General features: G+C 43.8%; 1 protein-coding gene across 4 annotated transcripts in view; it reads left to right on the plus strand.

Moving 5' to 3' along the window:
* Positions 1 to 15,760: 15,760 nt before the first annotated feature.
* Cep250 (centrosomal protein 250) overlaps positions 15,761 to 23,977 on the plus strand; it is a 68,097-nt gene continuing 59,880 nt past the window's right edge. For 3 of the 4 annotated variants that reach the window (XM_045156193.1, XM_045156195.1, XM_004668023.2), the window contains exon 1: positions 15,761 to 15,880. The gene's annotated coding sequence lies outside the window, so the exon portion shown is untranslated. Of the gene's footprint in view, positions 15,886 to 23,977 lie in introns of all 4 variants that reach the window. The other variant, XM_045156194.1, reaches the window with a different exon arrangement.

The following is a 23,977-nucleotide window of genomic DNA, read 5'->3' on the forward strand; positions in this document are numbered from 1 at the left end:
GGGTGCACCAGGACCTCCAGCCACTGCAAACGAACTCCAGACACATGTGTCCCCTGTGCATCTGGTTTACGTGGGTACTGGGAAATAGAGCCTTGAAGCAGGATCCTTAGGCTTCACAGGTAAGCACTTAACCACTAAGCCATCTCTCCAGCCCCCTTTATTGTTTTTTTCAAGGCAGGGTCTCACTTTAGCTCAGGTTGACCTGGAATTCACTATGTTGTCTCAGGGTGACTTTGAATTCACGGTGATTCTCCTATCTCTGCCTCCCAAGTGCTAGAATTAAAGGTGTGCGCCACTGCCCCCAGCTTATTTATTTATCATTATTATTATTTTTTGTTTTGTTTTGTTTTGTTTTGTTTTGAAGTAAGATTTTGCTCTAGTCCAGGCTGACCTGGAATTCACTATGTAGTCTCAGGGTGGCCTTGAACTCACGGTGATCCTCCTACCTCTGCCTCCGGAGTGCTGGGATGAAAGGCAAGTGCCATCACACCCAGCTTTATTTATGTTTTTTTAAAAGACAAATTCTTGCAAAGCCTATCAGCCTAGGTTCAATTCCCCAGTACCCACATAATGCACCAAGCAGTGCATCTATCTGCAGTTTGTTTGCTGCTGCAAGAGATCCTAACGTGCCCATTCTCTCTGCTCAGAAATAAGTAAATAAAAATACTTACAAAAAAAGTGATGCCCAGCCTGGTGCCATATGCCTTTCATCCCAGCACTAAGGAGGCAGAGGTAGGAGGATCACCGTGAGTTCGAGGCCACCCTGAGACTATATAGTGAATTCCAGGACAGTCTGGACTAGAGTGAAACTCTATTTTGAAAAACCAAAAAAAAGAAAGAAAGAAAGAAAAGACACAATGACACAAGAGCCTGACAAATATTGATAACAGCTATTATTTTGTGTGTATATGCATGTTATATATGGGGGTCTACATGTTTATGGGCACTTATGTATGGTGTATGCATTGCATATGGAGGCCAGAGGTTAATACTGACTGTTCTTAATTGCTCTCCGCTTTATTATTTATTTGAGAGAGAGACAGAAGGAAAGAGATAGAGAGAAACAGAGAGAGAGAGAGACTGAGTATGGGCATGCCAGGTCCCCTTGCTACTGTGAATGAACTCCAGACACATGCGCCACTTTGTACATTTTGTACATCTAGCTCTTACATGGGTACTGGGGATTTGAACCTTGACTGTCAGGATTTGCAAGCAAGTGCCTTTAATGGCTGAACTGTCTCTCCAGCTCCTATTTATTTATTTTAATACGCATTTATTGATTTGAGATAGAGAGAGTGAACATGGGCATGCCAAGGCCTTCCGCCCTGGATGCAAGCTTGGGTGCCCCAGGGCCTCTTGCCACTGCAAAGGAAACGCCAGACACTTGTGCCATTTTTGGTGTTTGATTTACATGGGTTGCCTGGGAATTGAACCCTAAGCTGGTCTGCTTTGAAAGCAAGACCTTTAACCACTGAGAAATCCTACTCGCCCCAGTTAAATTACTTTTAAAGCCTAATTTCTAACTTTTTGGGTTTTTTTTTTTTTTTTTTTTTTTTTGTTTTTCAAAGTAGGATTTTGCTTTAGCTCAGGCTGACCTGGAATTCTATGTAGCTTCAGGGTGGCCTCAAATTCTCAGTTGCTCCTCCTGCCCCTGCTTCCCAAATGCTGGGATTAAAGGCATGAACCTCCATGCTTGGCTAAAATTTTTTAAAAATATTTTTGATTCATTTAATTTATTTATTTGAGAGTGACAGAGAGAGAGATAGAGAAAGAGGCAGATAGAGAGAGAGAGAGAGAAAATGGGCACCCCAGGGCTTCCAGCCTCTGCAAACGAACTCCAGACGCGTGCGCCCCCTTGTGCATCTGGCTAATGTGGGTCCTGGGGAATTGAGCCTTGAACCGAGGTCCTGAGGCTTCACAGGCAAGCGCTTAACCCCTAAGCCATCTCTCCAGCCCAATTTTTTTTTTTTTTTTTTATGAGAGAGAGGGGGAATTGGCAAACCAGGGCCTCAGCCACTACAATGGAACTCCAGACTCTCATGCCATCTTGTGTACATGTGTGACCTTGTGCTTGCATCACTTTCTGTGTCTGGCTTACATGGGATCTGGAGAGTAGAACATGGGTCCTGAGGCTTCACAGGCAAGCGCCTTAACAGCTAAGCCATCTCTCCAGCCCTAAAAAAAAAAAAAAAAAAATTTGATTTTGTTTTCTAAGGTAGGATCTCACTCTAGCTCAGGCTGACCTGGAATTCACTATGTAGTCTCAAGGTGACCTCAAACTCTTGGCAATTCTTCTACCTCTGCCTCCCAAGTGCTGAGATTAAAGGCGGGCACCACCACACCTGGCTAAAAAAAAAAAAAAAAAAATTCATTTACTTATTTGTGACTAGAGAAAGGAAGAGAGAGGGAGAGAGAGAATATGGATGTGTCATGGCCTCTTGCCATTCCAGATACATGAGCCACTTTATGCATCTAACTTTACATACACACAGGGGAATTGAACCCAGACTAACAGACTTTGCAAGCAAGCATCTTTAACCACTGAGCAATCTCCCTGGCACCCTAACTACTACTTCTTCCTCTTCTTCTCCTAGGCTGAGTTCAAATTCACTGTGTAGCAGGAGTTAGAGAATAACTATGAACTCTTGATTCTCCTGCTTCCAACTCCTGAGTGCTGAGATTATAGATATGCATCACCATATCCAGCTCGGCTTCAACATTTTATATCAAGCACCCTTCCATAGACTATGATAATAAAAAAAAGAAAAAGTGATATAGCTGGGTGTGGTGGCGCACTTCTTTAATCCCAGCACTTGGGAGGTAGCGGTAGGAGGCTTGCAGTGAGTTTGAGGCCACCCTGAGGCTACATAGTGAATTCCAGGTCAGCCTGAACTAGAGTGAGATCCTACCTCCAGAACAACAACAAAAAAAAAAAGTGATAAGATTGTGGGGACATAGGGACATTTTAACTTCCATCCAAGGTCTCATCCAATGGCCTGAAGATTTGGGGACAGAGGAGTCTGGGGCAGAGGCTATTGTCTGAGGACCAGGAATTGAGTAGGAACAGGGAAAAAGACTCTGAGCTTGGATGGAAGGCTCTCTCCGGGGAGGAGCCCAGGGTTCCTGCCTGGCTCTCACTATAAAGGTGACTAATCACTTTGGTCCCCTCTGGTAATTGCAACCAGATGCTGCTGCTGGCTGCGCTTCAGTCCCGACATGTTTAATTACTGGGACACAGAGTCCCCGAGTCCCCTGTGGCTCCCACCCTCCCCCATTCCTGTCGGCAATATTAATGTCAAACTTAAGGTAGAGGATGGGAGCCTGGGAAGCTATTGGCATGGAAATAATCTTTAAAGTCCTTTCCACTATGTGGAGGCTTTAACTTCTTTAGATATTTCTCCATCCATTATCTCATCGGCACCTCACAAAACATCCTTATAAAGTCAGTAAGCCAACGTATTACTAGATGAGAAAGCAGTGAACCAGAGTACTAATACTCCCTTGCTGTTTCTTTTTTCTTTTCTTTTTTAGTTTTTTGAGGTAGGGTCTCACTCTGGCCCTGGCTGACCTGGAAGTAACTATGTAGTCTCAGGGTGGCCTCGAACTCACGGCGATCCTCCTACCTCTGCCTCCCAAGTACTGGGATTAAAGGAGTGCGCCACCACACCCGGTTGTTTTTAATTTTTCAAGGTAGGGTCTCACTTTAGCCCAGGCTGGCCTGAAATTCACTATGTAGTAGGCTCAAGGTAGCCTTGAATTCACAACCTCTCCAGTGCTGGATTAAAGGTATGCACTACCACACCCAGTATTTGTTTGTTTGTTTGTTTGTTTGTTTTTTCTTTTTGAGATGGGGTCTCGCTCTAGCCCAGGCTTACCTGGAATTCACTATGCAGTCTCAGGCTGGCCTTGGACCTCACAGCAATTCTCCTAAATCTGCCTCCCAGTGCTGGGATTAAAAGCGTACACTACCACACCAAGCTTCCTTTGCTTTTTCCCCAAGCATTTAACAAGTTTCAAATTTACAGCATAAAACTGTACACTCCTTATGCTGTGTGAGCCTCCTGCATGCTCTCCAAGTCAGTTCAGCACAACACAGTAGCTGACAGACAGACTCAGAGATTGGACAACACAGTTCACATCCCAGCTCTACCACGTACCACCTGGGGGACCTTGGGGACTCATTCCTTTATTTACTTTACAAGTCAGCAAATATCTTTTGAGGGCCTATTGTGTGGTAGACCTCAGACCTGAGCACCAGCTGTAGAGCAATGCAAGTCTGTGTTCACATTCTGGTCCTAGAGGCAAACAAATATGTGTATGGTCTCAGAATTCTAAGTGCTGTGTAGAAAATTAAACAGAGGGCTGAAGAGATGGCTCAGTGGTTAAAGGCACTTGCTTGCAAAGCCTGATGGCCCAAGCTAGATTCCCCAGTGCCCACGCAGTGGCAAGAGGCCCTGGCATATCCATTTTCATCTTTTATTTTATTTTATTTTTTGTTTATTTGAGAGAGACAGAGAAAGAGGCAGATAGAGGGAGAGGGAGAGAATTGGTGCTCCAGGGCCTCCAACCACTGCCAATGAAGTCCAGATACATGTGCCACCTTGTGCATCTGGCTTACTTGGGTCCTGGGGTATTGAATCTCAAACCAGGGTCCTTAGGCTTCATAGACATCTGTCCAGCCCACCTGACATACCCATTTTCATCCTCATTCTCTCTCCCTCTCTGCTTGCAAATAAATAAAATTTCCTTTTTTTAAAATTTATTTATTTATTTATTTGAGAGCGACAGACACAGAGAGAAAGACAGGTAGAGGCAGAGAGAGAGAATGGGCGCGCCAGGGCTTCCAGCCTCTGCAAACGAACTCCAGATGCGTACGCCCCCTTGTGCATCTGGCTAACGTGGGACCTGGGGAACCGAGCCTCGAACCGGGGTCCTTAGGCTTCACAGGCAAGCGCTTAACCGCTAAGCCATCTCTTCAGCCCAATAAATAAAATTTCTTGAGGGGAGGGAAACTTACCTTGAAAAACCAAAAACCAACCAAACAAACAAACAAATAAAAAACACTTTTTGGGGGGCTAGGGAGATGGCTCAGCAGTTAAAGCTTCTTGCTTGCAAAGTCTGGTGGCCTGGGTTTGATTCTTTAGTACCCATGTAAAACCAGATACACAAAGTGGTACATGTGTCTGGAGTTCATTTGCAATAGCAGAAAGCCCTGGCATGCCCATCCTCTCTCTCTCTCTCTCTCTCTCCTTCTGTCTGTGCTTGTGATTATCAACAAATAAAAAGAAACTTTTTAACTGGGTGGCTTTTAATCCCAGCACTCAGGAGGCAGAAGTAAGAGGATTGTCATGAGTTCAAGGCCATTCTGAGACTACGGAGTGAATGCTAGGTCAGGCTAGGCTAGCGTGAGACCATACCTCTAAAACCAAAAAAAAAAAAGAAAAGAAAAAAGAAAAAGAAAAAGCAAAGAAAGTTTTCTTTCCATGCATGTGTGTGCACATGTGCTATAGCATGCATGTGGAAGTCAGAGGTCAGAGGGCAATATCAAGGTGTCTATGCTTCATCTTCTCTTTGAATTGTAAGCAGCTTTACATGGTGCTGGGGAATGGAGCCCGGGGCCATCTGGATTTGGAAGCAAGTGCCTTTAACCACTCTCTGCAGGCCTGCATATTTATTTGTTTTTAATATTTATTTATTTGCAAGGAGAGAGAGGGAAAGAGGCAGAGAAAGACAGCTGGGCGTGGTGACACACGCCTTTAATCCCAGCACTCGAGAGGCAGAGGTAGGAGGATTGCTGAGAGTTCGAGGCCACCCAGGTCAGTCTGAGGCAGAGTGAGACCCTACCTTGAAGAAAAAAAAAAAACAAAAAAAGAGGGGGAGAAAGAGAGAGAGAGAGAATAGGCGCACCAGGGCCTCTTACTGCTGCCAATGAACTCTAGACAAGTGTGCCACTTTGTGCATCTGACTTTATGTAGGTACTGGGGAATCGAATCCAGTCTATCAGGCTTTGCAAATAGACAAGCACCTCAACTGCTGAGTCATCTGTTCAGGCCCTATTTATTTATTTATTTTAATCTTTTAATTTATTTGTGAGAGAGAGACAGAGAGAATAGGTCTGCCAGGGCCTCCAGCCACTGCAAACAAACTCCAGACTCATGCGCCACTTTGTGTATCTGGCTTATGTGGGTTCTGAGGAATCAAACTGAGTCTTTGGTTTTGCAGGCAAATGCCTAAACTGCTAAGCCATCTATTCAATCCCCTATTTATTTATTTGAGGAAGGGTCTCACTGTAGCCCAGGCTGGCTTGTAATTCACAGCAACCTTCTTACTTCCGCACTGGGATTATAGGCATGAGCCACCACAGCCTACCGCAGGGTGTCTGTTTTATATAGGAATACCTCACTGAGGGGGAGACTTTCCACAGAGAATGAAGGAATGTGCCATACTGGAGTCTGGAAGATGACATGACCCTTCCAGCTGGAGGGAGCAGCCAATGCAGAGGCCCTGAGATAGGAGTGTGTGGGGCCCATCTGAGAAACCAAAGGAAGTTGGTGTGGCTGAAGCTGAGTGAGTCACAGGTTGAGTGGTGAGATCAAGTCAGATAATGCCAGAACCATATCATAGGTGACCTTGCAAGGCATGAACAGTGAGTTCAATTGTAGTTCAATTTCCAATGGCAGTGACCTTGGGATGACTCAGGAGGCACCATGGTGTTGAGACGTGACAGTGTAGTGCTCAGAACTGAAATATCTCAATCACATATTCCATGGCTCAGGGTCCATCGCAGAAGAGGTGGCGGAAAGAATTTAACAGCCAAAGGAAGGGCTGGGCATGGTGGCACATGGCTTTAATCTCAGCACTCGGGAGTCAGAGGTAGGAGGATCGCCGTGAGTTCGAGGCCATCCTGAGACTACATAGTGAGTTTCAGGTCAACCTGAGCTAGTGTGAAACAGTACCTCAACCCCCCCCCCAAAAAAAAGAGCCAAAGAAGGATAAGATTCCTTACAATGAGCTCCTCAAGACACAAAATGGCCTGGATGTCCATGACTTCACAGTGCCTGACACTACCTACACAAGACCATCATAATAGGAGGAAAAGATCATGACATAAAAACAAGAGACTGATTGAGATGGGAGGGGATATGATGGAGATGGAGTTTCAAAGGGGAAATTGGGGGGTGGAGAGGGAAAAACTAAAGAAATTTTAAAAAATCATAAATTAAAAAAAATTTTTTTTTTTAAGCCAGGCATGGTGATGCACACCTTTAATCCCAGCACTTGTATGGCAGAGATAGGACTATCATCCTGAGTTCTAAGCCACCCTGAGACTCCATAGTGAATTTCAGGTCAGCCTGGGCTAAAGTGAAACTGTACCTCAAAAGAACCAATTAAAAAAGCAAGTCTTTCTTTTATTTAATCTGGTATGAACCACTGATAACATGGTCCGTTAGCTAAAGGAACTACAGGAATGGATCGGGTAAACCCTGAAGAGCCAGTAAGGACACCCATGGGATCAAGCACTTGCTGCAAAAGAGGAAAGCCCTAAGTATGAATCCCTGCAGTAACCGGAGTGTCTGTATTCCCAGTACTCCTAGAAGGAGATGGGACTCGGGGCAAGATGGGAAGCAGAGACAGGAGAGTCCTCAGAGGCTTGATTGCTGAGAAGCGTGGGGAACAGAACAGCGAACACTGAGAGTCTGCGCATCAAACAAGGTGGAAGCTGAGGACCAGCACCCAGTGTTGTCCTCCAACCTTTACATGCATGCCATGCCATGCAGGTACCTGCCCACACACATACACATGTACACCTCATACACACACACACACACACACACACACACTTAAAAAAAATCAGCCGGTATGGTTGCACACACCTTTGATCCCAGCACTTGGGAGGCAGAAGTAGGAAGATCACTGTGAGTTCAAAGCCACTCTGAGACTACCGAGTGAATTTCAGGTCAGACTGGGCTAAAGTAAGACCCTACCTCAAAAAAACAAAAAACAAACAAACAAAAAATCTAGGGCTGGAGAGATGGCTTAGTAGGCAAGGCCTTTGGCTGCAAAGGCAAAGGATCCAGGTTTGATTCCCCCCAGGACCCACATAAGCCAAATGCCCAGGTGGCACATGCATTTGCAGTTTGTTTACAGCGGCTGAAGGCCCTGGCACACCCATTCTCTCCCTCTCTCTCTCCCTCTCTCTCTCTCTCTCTCTCAATCTCTCTCTCTGCCTCTTTCTAGCTCTGTCTCAAATAAAATGAAATCCAGGCCAGGCATGGTGGTGCATGCCTTTAATCCCAGCACACAGGAGGCACAGGTAGGAGGATCACTGTGAGTTTGAAGCCACCCTGAAACTACATAGTTAATTCCAGGTTAGCCTGGGCTAGAGTGAGACCCTACCTCAAAAAAAAAAAAAATTCCTTTGGTGATAGACACAAACAATAGACATCTGTAAAATCCAGAAAGCACTAAGTCAACCATAATTCTAGATTTTCTTACCTTTCTCTCTACTCATGAGTGATTGAAGTGAGCTGAGACTAACTGAAGAGGGGGACCCTACTATGTCCCTCTAAACTAAGCAGAAGGCTGGGGAGATAGCCTTGTAGGTAGAGTGCCTGCCTAGTATAAGAAAGGCCCTATGGGCTGAAGAGATGGCTTAGCGGTTAAGCGCTTGCCTGTGAAGCCTAAGGACCCCGGTTCGAGGCTCAGTTCCCCAGGTCCCACGTTAGCCAGATGCACAAGGGGGCACATGCGTCTGGAGTTCCTTTGCAGAGGCTGGAAGCCCTGGCGCGCCCATTCTCTCTCTCTCTCCCTCTATCTGTCTTTCTCTCTGTGTCTGTCGCTCTCAAATAAATAAATAAAAATTGAACAAAAAATATTAAAAAAAAAGAAAGCCCTAGATTTGATCCTTAGTATTGAGCATGGAGGTATATGGCTGTAATCCCAGAATTCAAGAAATAAAAGAGACTGGGTATGGTGACACGCACCTTTGATCCCAGCACGTTGAGGCTACCCTGAGACTACAAAATTACAGGTCAGTCTGGGTTAGAGGGAGCCCCTACCTCAAAACACCAAATAATAATAATAACAATAAATAAATAAAGAGTAGAGGGCACCAGTACTGTTCCTAAGGATTCCATCTAGCAGGGGAACTATGAGCTTGCTGTGAGCAGTGGCTGCTCTGCAGTGGTTTAAAAACCACAAACCAGAATGATGGCTACTGTGGTTGAGGGTAAGCAGAGGCGGTAGCTCTGCTCTTGCAGCATCCTGAGTGGGTGCAATGCAAGCCCTACAGATTAGACAATCATAGACGGAAAGATAGGGGCTCTGGGCCCTCCTGCTGGCCAGCCTCTCACCTGTAGGCTGGTCAGCCCATCCTTGCTGTAGAAGAACACTGTGTTCAGAGGTTCAGAGATGAGCCCTTGTATAGTCATTCCTATCTACGTGACTTTGTGCTAGTCACTTAGCAGCTCTGAGAGTCAGTTTTCTCATGTACAGGAACAATATTAACAGGGCAATTAAAAAAGCATCTCAGGCCAGGCATGGTGGTGCATGCCTTTAATCCCAGCGCTCAGGAGGCAGGGGTAGGAGGATCGCTACTGAATTTTCTTCCTACTCACACAGAAGTCCAATCATCTGTAGCTAGGATCCACATATGAGAGAGAACATGTGATGTTTGGTTTTCTAGGCCTGGGTTACCTTACTTAGTATAATACTTTCCAGATCCATCCATTTTCCTGCAAATTTCATAATTTCATTTTTCTTTACAGCTGAGTAGAACTCCATTGTACAAATGTGCCACATTTCATTATCCACTCATCAGTTGAGGGACATTTAGGCTGGTTCCATTTCCTAGCTATTGTGAATAGAGTGGCAATAAACATGGTTGAGCAAGTATCTCTAAGGTAATGAGACAAGTCCTCAGGATATATGCCTATATGTGCTATAGCTGGGTCACATGGTATATCTATTTTTCGCTGTCTCAGGAACCTCCACACTGATTTTCATAATGGCTGGACCAGATTACATTCCCACCAACAGTGTAGAAGGGTTCCTCTTTTTCTCCATCCTCACCAGAAGTTATGTTCATTTGTTTTCATGATGGTAGCCAATCTGACAGGAGTAAGATAGAATCTCAACATAGCTTTAATCTACATTTCCCTGATGACTAGGGATGTTGAACTTTTTTTTTTAGATGTTTATATGCCATCTGTGTTTCTTCTTTTGAGAGCTCTCTAGTTCTGTAGCCCATTTTTTAACTGGGTTGTTTGATTTCTTATTATTTAATTAATTAATTAATTAATTTTTTTTGTTTTGTTTTTTGAGGTAGAGACTCACTCTAGCCCAGGCTGACCTGGAATTCACTCTGTATTCTCAGGGTGGCCTCAAACTCACTACAATTCTCCTTCCTCTGCCTCCTGAGTGCTGGGATTAAAGGCATGCACCACCATGCTCCACTCAATTTTTTGAGTTCTTTGTATATCCTAGATATTAATCCTCTATCAGATGTACAGCTGGCAAAAATTTTCTCCCATTCTGTAGGTTGCCTCTTTGCTCTATTCATAGCATCTTTTGCCATACAAAAGCCTTGTAATTTCATTAGGTCCCACTGATTAATCTGTGGTTTTATTGCCTGAGAAATTGGGGTTATATTCAGAAAGTCCTTGCCAAGACCAATATGTTGAAGAATTTCTCCTAATTTTTCCTCTAGCAGTTTTGGAGTTTCAGATCTGATATCAAGGTCTTTGATCCATTTAGACTTAATTCTTTAACATGGAGACAGATAAGGATCTATTTTCATCCTTCTACAGATACATATCCAGTTTTTCCAGCATCATTTGCTGAAGAGGCTGTCTTTTCTCCAGTGAATATTTTTGGCATTTTTGTCAAAGATCAGGTGCCTACATCTGGGTCCTCTATTCTGTTCCATTGATCTACATGTCTACTTTTGTGCCAGTACCATGCTGTTTTTGTTACTATGGCTGTTTAGTATAGGTTAAAATCAGGTATGGTGATACTACCAGCCTAATTTTTGTTGCTCAAAATTGTTTTAGATATTCAAGGTTTTTTATGATTACAAATGAATTTTTGGATTGTTTTTTCTATTTCCATGAAGAATGCCATTGGAATTTTGATGGGGATTGCATTAAATGTGTAGAATGCTTTTGGTAAGATTGCCATTTTCACAATATTGATTCTTCCAATCCAAGAACAAGGGAAGTCTTTCCATTTCTTAGTGTCTTCTGAAATTTCTTGCTTGAGTGTTTTAAAGTTTTCAATGTAGATATCATTCACTTCTTTGGTTAGGTTTATTCCAAGGTACTTTATCTTTTTTGATGCAGTTGTGAATGGGAGTGATTCTCTGATTTTGTCCTCTGTGTATGCTTTTCTCTCTCTTCAGCATGGAGGATCCTTTCAAGTATTTTCTGTAGAGCTGGTTTTGTCTTCAAATATTCCTTTAGCCTGCTTTTGTTGAGGAATGTCCTTATTTCTCCATCTATCTGAATGGATAGCTTTGCAGGATAAAGTAATCTTGATTGACAGTTATCTTTCAGAAGTTGGAATACATCATTCCAAGCCCTTCTGGCTTTGAAAGTTTGTATTGAGTAATCTGCTGTGATCCTGATGGGCTTACCTTTGTATGTGACTTGATTTTTCTGTCTAATTGCTTTCATATATTCTATTTGGTTTGTATGTTTGGTAGTTTAATTATAATATGGCAAGGAGAGGTTCTTTCTAGGTTTTGTCTTTTTGGTGTCCTAAAGGCTTGCTGTATCTGCATTTGCACCTCTTTCCCAATTTGGGGGAAGCTTTCTTCTATGATTTTATTGAAAATGCTTACAATGCCTTTGGAGTGAAATTCTTCTCCTTCTACTATACCCTAATTTCTTATGTTTGATCTTTTCATAGTGTCTCAAATATCTTGAAATTTCCATTCATATTTTCCTGTTAGTTTGTCTTTCTCTTTGTTGGACTGTATTAGATCTGTCACCTGGTCTTTCTGTCCTCTCCTTCAGCCATTCTACTGGTGAGATTTCTACAGAGTTTTTATTTCATTGACTGTGTTCTTCATTGCTGGTAATTCTGACTGGTTTTTCTTTATTATTTCTATTTCCTTATTTATGTCTTGTATTGACCTTCTCATTTCATTAAATTGGTTTCCTGTGTCTTCTCTGATTCTTTTGATTCCCTCCCTGATTTCTTTGAACACATTTATAATCATTCTTTTGAACTCTTTCTCAGACATTTCCTCTAAGTCAGTCTCACTAAAGGTCATTTCTGACACATTAATACTTTTTGGTGGATTTATATTGTCTTGATTTTTTGTGTTCCTTTTGTTATAATGTACATATTTTTGCATCTTGGATTAATTTAATGCTTAGGATTTCTAATTAGCTGCAGTATTATTAGATGTATCAATCAATCTGATGTTATATATTTTCTGGGTAGGAGTTTAAGGTGCTAGGTGTGGCTCTTAAGACTCTCAGAGTAACTACAAAAGTTACCCTACATGTTGGGTTTGCCTGCTATGAGAGTCTTCAAGAAGGCTGAGTGGAACAAAATATAGGCAGATTCTAAAATTTAACTAAACAATGTACACATTCAGTGAAAAACATCACAGAGTATTTATGCAAAAGTAGGTATTATGACAACCAGATTCTCAAACAAAGTCACTGTCCCTTAGGGTGTGTGTTGCCCCACATCCTTAATCCTGTCAACTAGAAGGCTAAGATTTCTGGTCTTTTGAGGGTTCCATGTCAGTTTGCGACCTTGTGAGGCCCTTCGCTGGTGTAATCCCAGTTCAATTATGCTGTGCTCCTGCTTGGGTCCCTCTTTGTTGCACTGTGGGTTCAGGTAGGCTGCCTGGGTCACTGGATCACTGCTCTGATCACCTGTGGGGTGCTGTGTAGGTGAGCTCCCTTCCCCAGGTCTCTGGTGCTTGCTGGTGCTTATGCTGGTAGTGGGGGAGGGGAGGCTGTGGATAGTGGCTGATGTTTTCCCGCTGGTCCTCGCAATCATCTTCTTCATGAGCTGCTCCTCCTTTCTTCCCTGCTGTCCTCCCTTCACGTTTCTTGAGTTTGCGAGGAGCTCCTGTGTGAGTGGAGAGTCTCCTCACCTGGCTTTTCCTGCAGCTCAGTCCGAGCCTTATGGCTAGACTTTGTGCCGCCGCTGCTGGAGCCGCTTCTGCCTGCCTGTGTGGGCTCTAGATGCTCTGGATCTCTCCTGCTTCTCTGCTGCAGTTCGTAATTTCTTATACTCCTCATTTTTTAATAGAAGAGTGTATTTTGCTGTTTTTTTTTTTTCTTTTTCTCTCCTAGGCTGCTTTGGTGTGGTTCCTATGCTGCCATTTTAACCAGAGGTCCATGATTTTTTAAAATTTCTTTAGTTATGAGAGAGAGAGAAGAGAGACAGAGACAGAGAATGGGCACACCAGGGCCTCCAGCCACTGCAAATGAACTCCAGATGCATGTGTCACCATATGCATCTGGTTTATGTGGAATGTGGGGAATTGAGCCTAGGTCCTTAGGCTCCAGAGGAAAGTGTCTTAACCACTAAGCCATCTCTCCAGCCCAGAGGAAGATTTTTAATTTTAATTATATATATATATATATATATATATATATATATATATATTTTTTTTTTTTTTTTTTTTTTTTTTTTGAGGTAGGGTCACAGCGATCCACCTACCTCTGCCTGCTGAATGCTGGGATTAAAGGCGTGCACCACCATGCCCGGTTTACCTCAGGCCCTTAAAAAAGTGTTTTGTATGAGAACTTTCTCAGGTTCCCTCTCAGGAGGATCGCTCTGAGTTCCAGCCTGAGCTAGAGTGAGATGCTACCTTGAAAAACCAAAAAAAAAAAAAAAAAAAAAGTGTCCATAGTGCATCAAAATCTGGAAAATGGAATGTGAAAGGAAGGGGATGATCTCTCTATGCAATGCAAATATTTACTGTTGCCTAAGGAAGCAGATGATCCCTCTGTGCAATGTACCATGACCTTCCTGTATCTCTTTGTTTCTAGAGAGCTTTGTGATTACATAGCATAGAATGTTTCTTGCCTCAGTTCCTCCTATGTGACCTATGTAACCTTGACATTTCTTGTAATATTTCCCCCTTGTTTAACAGCATGCAACTTTGTGGTTTAACTCCCGATCCTGTTTTTACTATAAACATCATGTGGCTATTTCCAATAAAAACTGACACTCCCAACAGATCAGGGCTGCCTCTTGAGATGCTGAACTCTGGGATGCAGACCTGGCACACCAGTTTTCCTCTTTTTCTTTCTTTCTACGCAATAAAACTTGGCCTCACATTCCGTGAGTCAATGGTCTTACTTGTGTGACACCAGACCCCGTAACAGAATCATCTGAGCATTTGCAAAAATGCAGATTCTGGGGCAGGAGAGATAGCTTAGTGGTTAAGGAACTTGCCTGCAAAGTCTAAGGACCCAGGTTTGATTTCCTAGAACCCAAATAAGCCAGATGCATATGGTGGCACATGAGTCTGGGGTTCTCTCACAGTGGCTAGAGGTCCTGGTGCGCCCACTCTCTCTCTCACACACATATATACAAATAAATAGATAAAAATAAAAATAATTTCATAAAAAATGCAGATTCCTGGCTTCACCTTTGGTATAGTAGGTTGTTGGGGAGAAATGTGAGCGTGTATATTTTGGAAGCTCCTTATTTTTGGTTTTGGTGTGTTTTCTGTCTCTATTAAAACCAGAGCCAAGTATCAGAGGAAAGCAAATGGAATTTCAACTCTAAGAAAATGCATTAATAACTCACATACAAAATACCATGAGATTAGCATTGCCTGCAGGTGAGGGCTGGGGGCTGGGCATATGGTTCAGCAGTTAAAGGTGCTTGCTTGCAAAGCCTGACAGCCCAGGTTCAATTGCCACACTAAATGCAAGAAGTGGCCCATTGGCAAGAGGTCTTTGGTGTATCCACACAGACATATGCAAATAAAAAATAAAAATTAATAACATTACCTGATTCATAGAAAGTAAATCAAGTCATCTAGAGGTAGGCATGACTGCACCGGAAATTAGACAAACTTCAGCTCTGGAGGCAACCATATTTAAACCATTCAGGTAAAAGTGACACCATGGGCTAAAAGACCCAGGTTCGATTCTCTAGTACCCAAGTAAGCCAGATGCAAAGGGTGGCGCATGTATCTGGAGTTCGTTTGAAGTGGCTACAGTCCCTGGCGCTCTCTCTATTTACCTCCCTCCTCTGTTAATATATATTAATAAATATATATATACCACAAGTGTATGGAAACAGCGCTGAGAGTTCCAAACGACACCAAGTAACGTGGCTGTGTGTGCGTTGTGTTTCCTAATAACTGCTTGGAGCAACGGCGTAGGAATGTGGGGACAAAACAAAACAAAACAAAAATCCCCTGCAACGGGTTGTCTTGAAAGTTTCCTCGCAACGTAACAGCTCAGACCCTTTACAAGCTCATTTTGTCCCCCAACCAGTGAAACTGCGCAGGCGCGCTGGAACTGTGCTGACGCATGCGCGTTATGTAAATCTGAAGTCAAAGGTGGAGGATCGAGGGCAGGTGTTTGATTCTCCTCTCAGAACGTCCCTTGCTAGAATTCGGAGATCTTAGTTGTATGTATTTCTGGAGAGGGATAGTTATGTCTCAACATAAACCCCCCTTTTTCTTCTGGGCCCTTTTTTTAAAAAGTAACTCGGTTGCCAGTACCTAACATGGCGGGAGGCCCTACCCCCGCCCGGCCGGCCCGGCGGGGACGGCCCCTCTCCAAGGGCGGGAGTTTGGGGGGGCCGGGTCTGGTCGCCGCGGGCCCCCGCCCCCGGCCTGGCCTCTGGGCGGCTGCTCCTTCGCTGAGGAGTGCTTCGGGGATCGCTCGCGGTGAGGTGGGGCCGGGGGCGAGCGGGAGGTGTGCAGGGTAACGGTCCGAGGCCCGGAGCGTGGGGCCCCCGGCGGGAATGCCGCCTCGCGTGTCCCGGGAGGAAACTGAGGCCCGGACGCGGGCTGGGACCGGCCGGTACTGCCCGCCCGCCTGCCTCTGCTGCCGGCTTGCAGCCTCCAGCCGGGGCTCCCGAGAGCCCTGCAGCCCCGTGCTGTTCGGGATTAGACGCTGCTCTCCCCGGCGACATCCGCCGCCGTCTGCAGCCCCGAGCCTTTGCAACCTCCCAGTGCCCCCTGGCCGCTTTGCACGCGCTCGGTCCCCTCCTGTCGTCCCACGCTTTGGGATCCAACTCAACTTGGAAACCTTTCCCAGCTTGCTTCTTCGTCAGGCTCAGCTCATCCCGATTCTTGGCTTTTGCGCTCCAAACCCCAGAATCTCCGGGTTCCTGTCAGGCTTTCACATGCTGAGCTTGTTCGTTAAGACATCATTTTTCATCTCTGTATCCCACGTGATGCTAGTATTTATGGACTAGTCCAAAATGACGGTTTCTACTGAATGCATTGCACGTAAAGGTCCATTTCATTCACACAACAATCTATGGGACGTGTATGTTCACATTTTACACATAAAGAAAGAGGCACTTACTTAAGTATAATATGCCTTATTTCCACAATGAGTAGAGCTGGAATTTGCCCCAGGCATGTGGTAAATTCATGAAGTTGCCTTTGGATTTAGTAAAGGACTGTTGCATTAATCTTTACTTTAGTCACAGGAATTATGGTTTTGTTTGTAAAACAAGTTTATACTAAAAGTTTTAAAAATATTTTATTTATTTATTTGCAAGCAGAAAGATTCAGAGAGAGAGAGAGAGAGAGAGAGAGAATGGCCACATCAGGGACTTTTGCTACTGCAAACAAACTCCAGATGCATATGCCAGTTTGTGTATTTGGCTTTCCATGGGTATAGGGGAATGCAACCCAGGCTGTTAATCTTTGCAAGCAAAAGCATTCAATACAATAATAATACAGCATTCAATAAAGCACTCAATAATACATAATAATAATACAGCATTCAATAAAGCACTGCTATCTGGGCATGGCGGTGCACATATATAATTTCAACACTTGGGTGGCCAACCCAAGAACTCCAGATGCCTGTGCTACCATGTGCATCTGGCTTATGTGGAACCTGGAGAATCGAACCTGGGTCCTTGGGCTTCACAGGCTTGTGCCTTAATTACCAAGCCATCTCTCCGGCCCAAAACCTTTTTTTTTTTTTTTTTTTAATTTTATTTTTTTGAGGTAGGGTCTTGCTGTAGCCGGGGCTGATCTGGAATTTACTATGTAGTATAAGGCTGGCCTCAAATTCACAGCAATCCTCCTATCTCTGCTTCCTGAGTGCTAGGATTAAAAGTGTGGGCCACCATGCCTGGCCCAATTTTTTTTTTTTTTTTTTTTTTTTAATTTTTATTAACATTTTCCATGATTATAAAATATATCCCATGGTAATTCCCTCCCTCCCCACCCCCACACTTTCCCGTTTGAAATTCCATTCTCAATCATATTACCTCCCCATTACAATCATTGTAATTACATATATACAATATCAACCTATTAAGTATCCTCTTCCCTTCCTTTCTCCACCCTTTATGTCTCCTTTTCAACTTACTGGCCTCTGCTACTAAGTATTTTCATTCTCACACAGAAGCCCAGTCATCTGTAGCTAGGATCCCCATATGAGGGAGAACATGTGGCGCTTGGCTTTCTGGGCCTGGGTTACCTGACTTAGTATAATACTTTCCAGGTCCATCCATTTTTCTGCAAATTTCATAACTTCGTTTTTCTTTACCGCTGAGTAGAACTCCATTGTATAAATGTACCACATCTTCATTATCCACTCATCTGTTGAGGGACATCTAGGCTGGTTCCATTTCCCAGCTATTATAAATTGAGCAGCAGTAAACATGGTTGAGCATGTACTTCTAAGGAAATGAGATGAGTCCTTTGGATATATGCCTAGGAGTGCTATAGCTGGGTCATATGGTAGATCAATCTCTAGCTGCTTTAGGAACCTCCACACTGTTTTCCACAATGGCTGGACCAGATTGCATTCCCACCAGCAGTGCAGAAGGGTTCCTTTTTTTCCACATCCCCGCCAACATTTATGATCATTTGTTTTCATGATGGTGGCCAATCTGACAGGAGTGAGATGGAATCTCAATGTAGTTTTAATCTGCATTTCCCTGATGACTAGTGATGTAGAACATTTTTTTAGGTGCTTATATGCCATTCGTATTTCTTCCTTTGAGAACTCTCTATTTAGCTCCTTAGCCCATTTTTTGATTGGCCTGTTTGATTCCTTATTAGTTAACTTTTTGAGTTCTTTGTATATCCTAGATATTAATCCTTTATCAGATATATAGCTGGCGAAGATTTTTTCCCATTCTGTAGGTTGCCTCTTTGCTTTTTTCACTGTGTTCTTTGCGGTGCAAAATCTTTGTAATTTCATTAGGTCCCAGTGGTTAATCTGTGGTTTTATTGCCTGAGCAATTGGGGTTGTATTTAGAAAGTCTTTGCCAAGACCAATATGTTGGAGGGTTTCCCCTACTTTTTCCTCTAGCAGTTTCAAAGTTTCCGGTCTGATGTTAAGGTCTTTAATCCATTTGGACTTAATTCTTGTGCATGGCGAGAGAGAAGAATCTATTTTCATCCTTCTGCAGATATTTATCCAGTTTTCAAAACACCATTTGCTGAAGAGGCTGTCTCTTCTCCATTGAGTATTTTTGGCATTTTTATCGAATATCAGGTATGGCCCAATTTTTTAAAAAATATTTATTTATTTGAGAGAGAGAGGCACACCAGGGCTCCTGCCATTGTAAACACAAACTCCAAATGTATGTGCCACTTTGTACATCTGGCTTTATGTGGGTACTGGGGAATTGAGCCTGGGCCATCAGGGTTTGTAAGCAAAATCCTTTAACTACTGAACCATTCCTCCAGCCCCAAACCAACTTTTTTAATTAATTAATTTTATTACTTTTAATTTATTTTTTAATTGACAACTTCCATGGTTGTAAACAATATTCCATGATAATTCCCTCCCTCCCCCCACTTTCCCCTTTGAAACTCCATTCTCCATCATATCCCCTCTCCCTCTCAATCAGTCTTTTATTTTGATGTCATGATCTTTTCTTCCTATTATGATGGTCTTATGTAGGTAGTGTCAGGCACTATGAGGTCATGGATATCTAGGTCGTTTTGTGTCTGGAGGATTACGTTGTAAGGAGTCCTACCCTTTTTATTTATTTTATATTTATTTATTTATTTATTCATAAGCAGAGAAAGATAGAAGAGAGACAGAGAGAATGGGCATGCCAGGGCCTCCAGTCACTGCAAACGAATTCCAGATGCATATGCCACAGTGTATCTGGCTTTATGTGGGTACTTGGGAATTGAACTTGCGTCATTAGGCTTTGCAGGCGAGCGCCTTAACCACTGAGGAATCCCTCCAGCCCCCCAAAGCCAATTTTTTATACTGGTGGGATTACAGGTAATGGTTAGGGACAGAGCATGTACTAAGTAGAAGGCCCAGTGTGTATGTAGGAGTCATGGTACTTTACTCAGTGGTTAGAGAACAACTTGTGAAAAAGGTAACACTTGAATTGAGACTTGAAGATGGTGAGGGAGCAAGTCATGAAAATAACAGTTGGGTGTGGCACTTGGTGTGTTCCCAGCATGCATAAGGAAGGTGCCTATGAAGCTGGAGGGGTGTGGGCAAATGGCAGAGGTGTAAGAAGCAGGATTAAATCAGTTGGTTACAGTGGATCAATTAGGACCCTATAGGCCATTAGAAATCGGATTTTTTTTTCTTTTGTTTTTTTGAGGTAGGGTCTCACTCTAGCTGAGGCTGACCTGAGACTACATAGTGAATTCTAAGTCTAGGGTCTCACTCTAGCTGAGGCTGACCTGAGACTACATAGTGAATTCTAAGTCAGCCTCAGCTAGAGTGAGACCCTACCTCGAAAAACAAAAAATAAAATAAAATAAATAAAAAGTTTGATCAAGTCAGTCTGGAATAGAGTGATACCCTGCCTGAACAAAACAAAACAACAACAAAACAGGGCTGGAGACTTTGCTCAGTGGTTAAAAGCACTTGCTTGCAAAGCCTGCTGGCTCAGGTTCAATTCCCCAGCACCCACATAAAGCCAGATACAAAAAGTATCTTTCAAGGGAGCACCCCCCCCCCCACACACAAATAAATAAGTAAATAAATAACAAAGATCATCTGGCTGCCCTGTTGATAAAAACAACCACCATCAGGAAGCTTTCGCGGGGACTAGTTTTATTAGCTATGTTGCTAGGCAAAAAAAAAACAAAAAACAAAACAAAACAAAAAAAAAAACAACCCTACAGTTAAGCAGCTTAAAACAACAGTTGTTTATTATCCCTTGTTGTGGGACAGAAATCCAGAACGGATTAGCTGGGTGTTTCTGGTTTGGGATCTTTAATTAGGCTGCAGTCAAAGCGGACAGTGATCTGAATGCTTACCCTGGGGGCTGAAGGATCTACTTGGAAGATAGTTCACTCACAGGGCTGTTGGTAGAAATCCCCAGTTGCTTACCTCTGGGCCTCCTCACAGGCTGCCTGCATGTCCTCAGGACAGCAGGTGTTTCCCCAGAGAAACTGATCAGAGTGAGCAAGAACAAGCGGTAGCACCTTCTATGATCGTTTATTATGGGCCAGGCCACAGTCAAAGGAGAAGATTTAGCTCTGCTTTTTGTTTTTAATTTTATTTATTTATTTGATACAGAAAGAGGGAGAGAGAGAGTTAGAGAATGGGTGCACCAGGGCCTCCAGCCACTGCAAATGAAGTACAGACGCGTGCACCCCCTTGTGCATCTGGCTAACGTGGGTCCTGGGGAATCGAACCTGGGTCCTTTGGCTTTGCAGTCAAACGCCTCAACCGCTAAGCCATCCCTCCAGCCCGGCTCTGCTTTTTTTGGTGACAGTCTCTTATAGCCTAGGCTGGCTATATTGATCAGGGTTCGCTATTGGAACAGAACCAATACAATTAATATGTAATTAATAAGGGATTTATTAATTAGCTTACAGGGTATGGATTGGGCATTCCAGCACTAGCTGGTGAGCTAGAGAACCTGGTAGCTGCTCAGTCCATGAGGCTGGATGCTTGAGCCATCCTAATATGGCACTGAAGGCTGAGAGGATTCCTGGAGAGCCACTGGTCTTCAGTACACACCAGTGAAGCTAGGTTCCAAAGTCCGAGGTCAGCAGTCACGGGGTAGATGCACGCATCTGCCAGCCGCAAGAGCAGCCAGAAAAAGGGCCGTGTGTTCTCCGGGAGCTTCATAGTATACAGCCCCACCTCAGAAGGGCTGGCTGTTCTTGGGGAGAGGGCTTTTGTCCCACAGTTAATTCTTCCTGGAAGCACCCTTACAGACCCACTCAAGGGGCATATCTCTTACTTGATTCCTAATCTGATTGAGTTGACAACAAAATTTAACCATCACACTGACTTAGAACTTGACATCTTCCTGCCTTCTTTGTCCAGAAGGCTGGGATGATGGCATGCACCCTGACTTGGCCCAGTTCCCCCCCAATGCACGCATGTGTGACTATGTTTGTGAGTGTGGGTGTGAATGCATGTGGGCCCCAGCATGCATGTGGAATAAGCAGAAAATGTTCTCTGCACATAAATATCTTGGTTTCTTAGCTCCATAAGTAAAATATTTGCATACTTAGTTGTTTTTCTTTTTTTGTTTTTGTTTTTCGAGGTAGGGTCTCACTGTAACTCAGGTTGCCTCCCAAGTGCTGGGATTAAAGGTGTGCACCACCACACCCGGCTCCTTTTTTGTTTTGTTTTGTGATAGCTAGTTGGAAATACTGATGTTCCCTAGCCCTCCTGGTGGGTGTCTTAGGGCCAAATACATAGAAGAATGCACCTGTCTCTACCACTAGGTTATAGAATAATTGTGTTTCAGAAACCCAAGAAATTCAAAAGTTTTATAACTAGATGTTCATTTTTGGATGAAGAGACTGAAAAGGAGGTGGCATGCTTAAAGTCACAGAGCCCATTAGAGGCAGAGCGTGGACCAGCCCTCACTTTTTTTTTTAATCTGAAGGTCACTATTAGGCTGACCTCCCTTACCTGCAATGGCCCACTGCTTGCTTTTGGCCCAGCTCCTAGTGGATGAGTAGAGGTTGTTACCCTGCTATATCTGGTTCCTTCTTCTTTCTCTTGATCTCTTGCCTGAAAGGCCAGCTATCTTTTTTGGGGGGGGGTGGGGATCAGGCTACTGTGTTCAAATCTCTCATTAATCAAATGCCAGCCTGTGACCTGGCATGTTTAATCCTTTTTTTTTTTTTTTTTTTTTTTTAGCATAGGGTCTCACTCTAGCCGAGGCTTACCTGGAATTTACTATGTAGTCTCAGGGTGGCCTTGAACTCGTGGCAATCCTCCTACCTCTGCCTCCCGAGTGCTGGGACTAAAGGTGTGCACCACCATGCCCAGCTTACATGTTGTTTAATCTTTCTAAGCCTCTGTTTCCTCACACATGTATATAGTACTTACAAGCAAGTGCCTTTAACCACTGAACCACCTCCCCAGCCCACTTAATTGTATTTACAAAATGTGATATGATGCAAATACAATTCTTAATACAATGAATGACTGACCCCGGATTGAGAGATGGCTCCATGGATAGAATGTTTCCTGTGCAAGCCGAGTTCATATTCCCCAGAACCCACATTGGGCTGCATGCGGTAGTGAGCATCTGCAGTAAGAGACAGACAAGAGAATCCCAGAAGCTTGCAGGCCAGCTAGATAGCCTGCTGTTCACGGACACCTGCAGTTGTCCTCTGACCTCCACATGTATGCCATGACTACTCACATACATGATACACACACACGATTGAAAAAAAAATGACTTATGGACACATTTGGCAAGTATTAACTGATGGTACTGGTGATTCACATAGTTCACACCACCCCCCACCAATCTGGGTGTGGCCTTTTGCTTTTCTCTGGTTTTCTTTTTCTTTTTTATTTTTATGAAAGAAAGAGTCAGATAGATAGAATGGGCACACCAGGGCCTCTAGCCACTGCAAACAAACTTAGGACACATGTGCCACCTTGTACATCTGGCTTACATGGGTAGTGGAGAATGGAACCTGGGTCCTTACGCTTCGCAGGCAAGCACCTAAACCAGTAAGCCATCTCTCCAGCCCCTTCCTAGGTTGTTCTTCCTTTTTTTGGGGGGGGGGGGTTCAAGGTAGGGTTTTACTCTAGCCCAGGCTGACTGGAATTCGCTAAGTAGTCTCAGGATGGCCTTGAACTGGTGGTAATCCTCCCACCTTTGCCTCCCAAGTGCTGAGATTTAAGGCATGCACCATCATGCCTGACTTTTTTTTTTTTTTTTTTTTGAGGTAGGGTCTCTCTTGAACTCACAGTGATCCTCCTATCTCTGCCTCCCAGGTGCTGGGATTAAAGGCATTCACCACCACTCCCAGCTTAAAGATTCAATTTATTTTATTTAATTTACTTATTTTTTACTATTTGAGAAAGAGAAGGAGGCAGATGGGGGGAGGAGAGAATGGGCTCACTAGCACCTTCAGCCACTGCAAGCAAACTCCAGACATATCGCCACCTTGTGCATCTGGCTTACATGGCTCCTGGGGAATGGAACCTGGGTCCTTTGGCTTCACAGGCAAATGCCTTAACTGCTAAGCCATCTCTCCAGCTAGACTTACTTACTGCCCTTTTTTTTTTTTTTTTTTTTTTTTGAGGCAGGGTCTCACTTTAGCCCAGGCTGACCTGGAATTCACTATGTAGTCTCAGGGTGGCCTCGAACTCACAGCGATCCTCCTACCTCTGCCTCCCAAGTGCTGGGATTAAAGGCGTGAGCCACCATGCCCGGCCTGCCTTTTTTTTTTTTTTGAGGTAGGGTTTCACACTAGTCTTTTTTAATATTTTGTTTATTTATTATTTATTTATTTTGAGAGAGAGAGAGAATGGGCATGCCAAGGCCTCCAGCCTCTGCAAACGAACTCCAGATGCATGTGCCACCTTGTGCATCTGGC

This window comes from Jaculus jaculus, chromosome 8 (assembly GCF_020740685.1).
Source record: "Jaculus jaculus isolate mJacJac1 chromosome 8, mJacJac1.mat.Y.cur, whole genome shotgun sequence".
In the NCBI taxonomy this organism is placed as follows: domain Eukaryota; kingdom Metazoa; phylum Chordata; class Mammalia; order Rodentia; family Dipodidae; genus Jaculus; species Jaculus jaculus.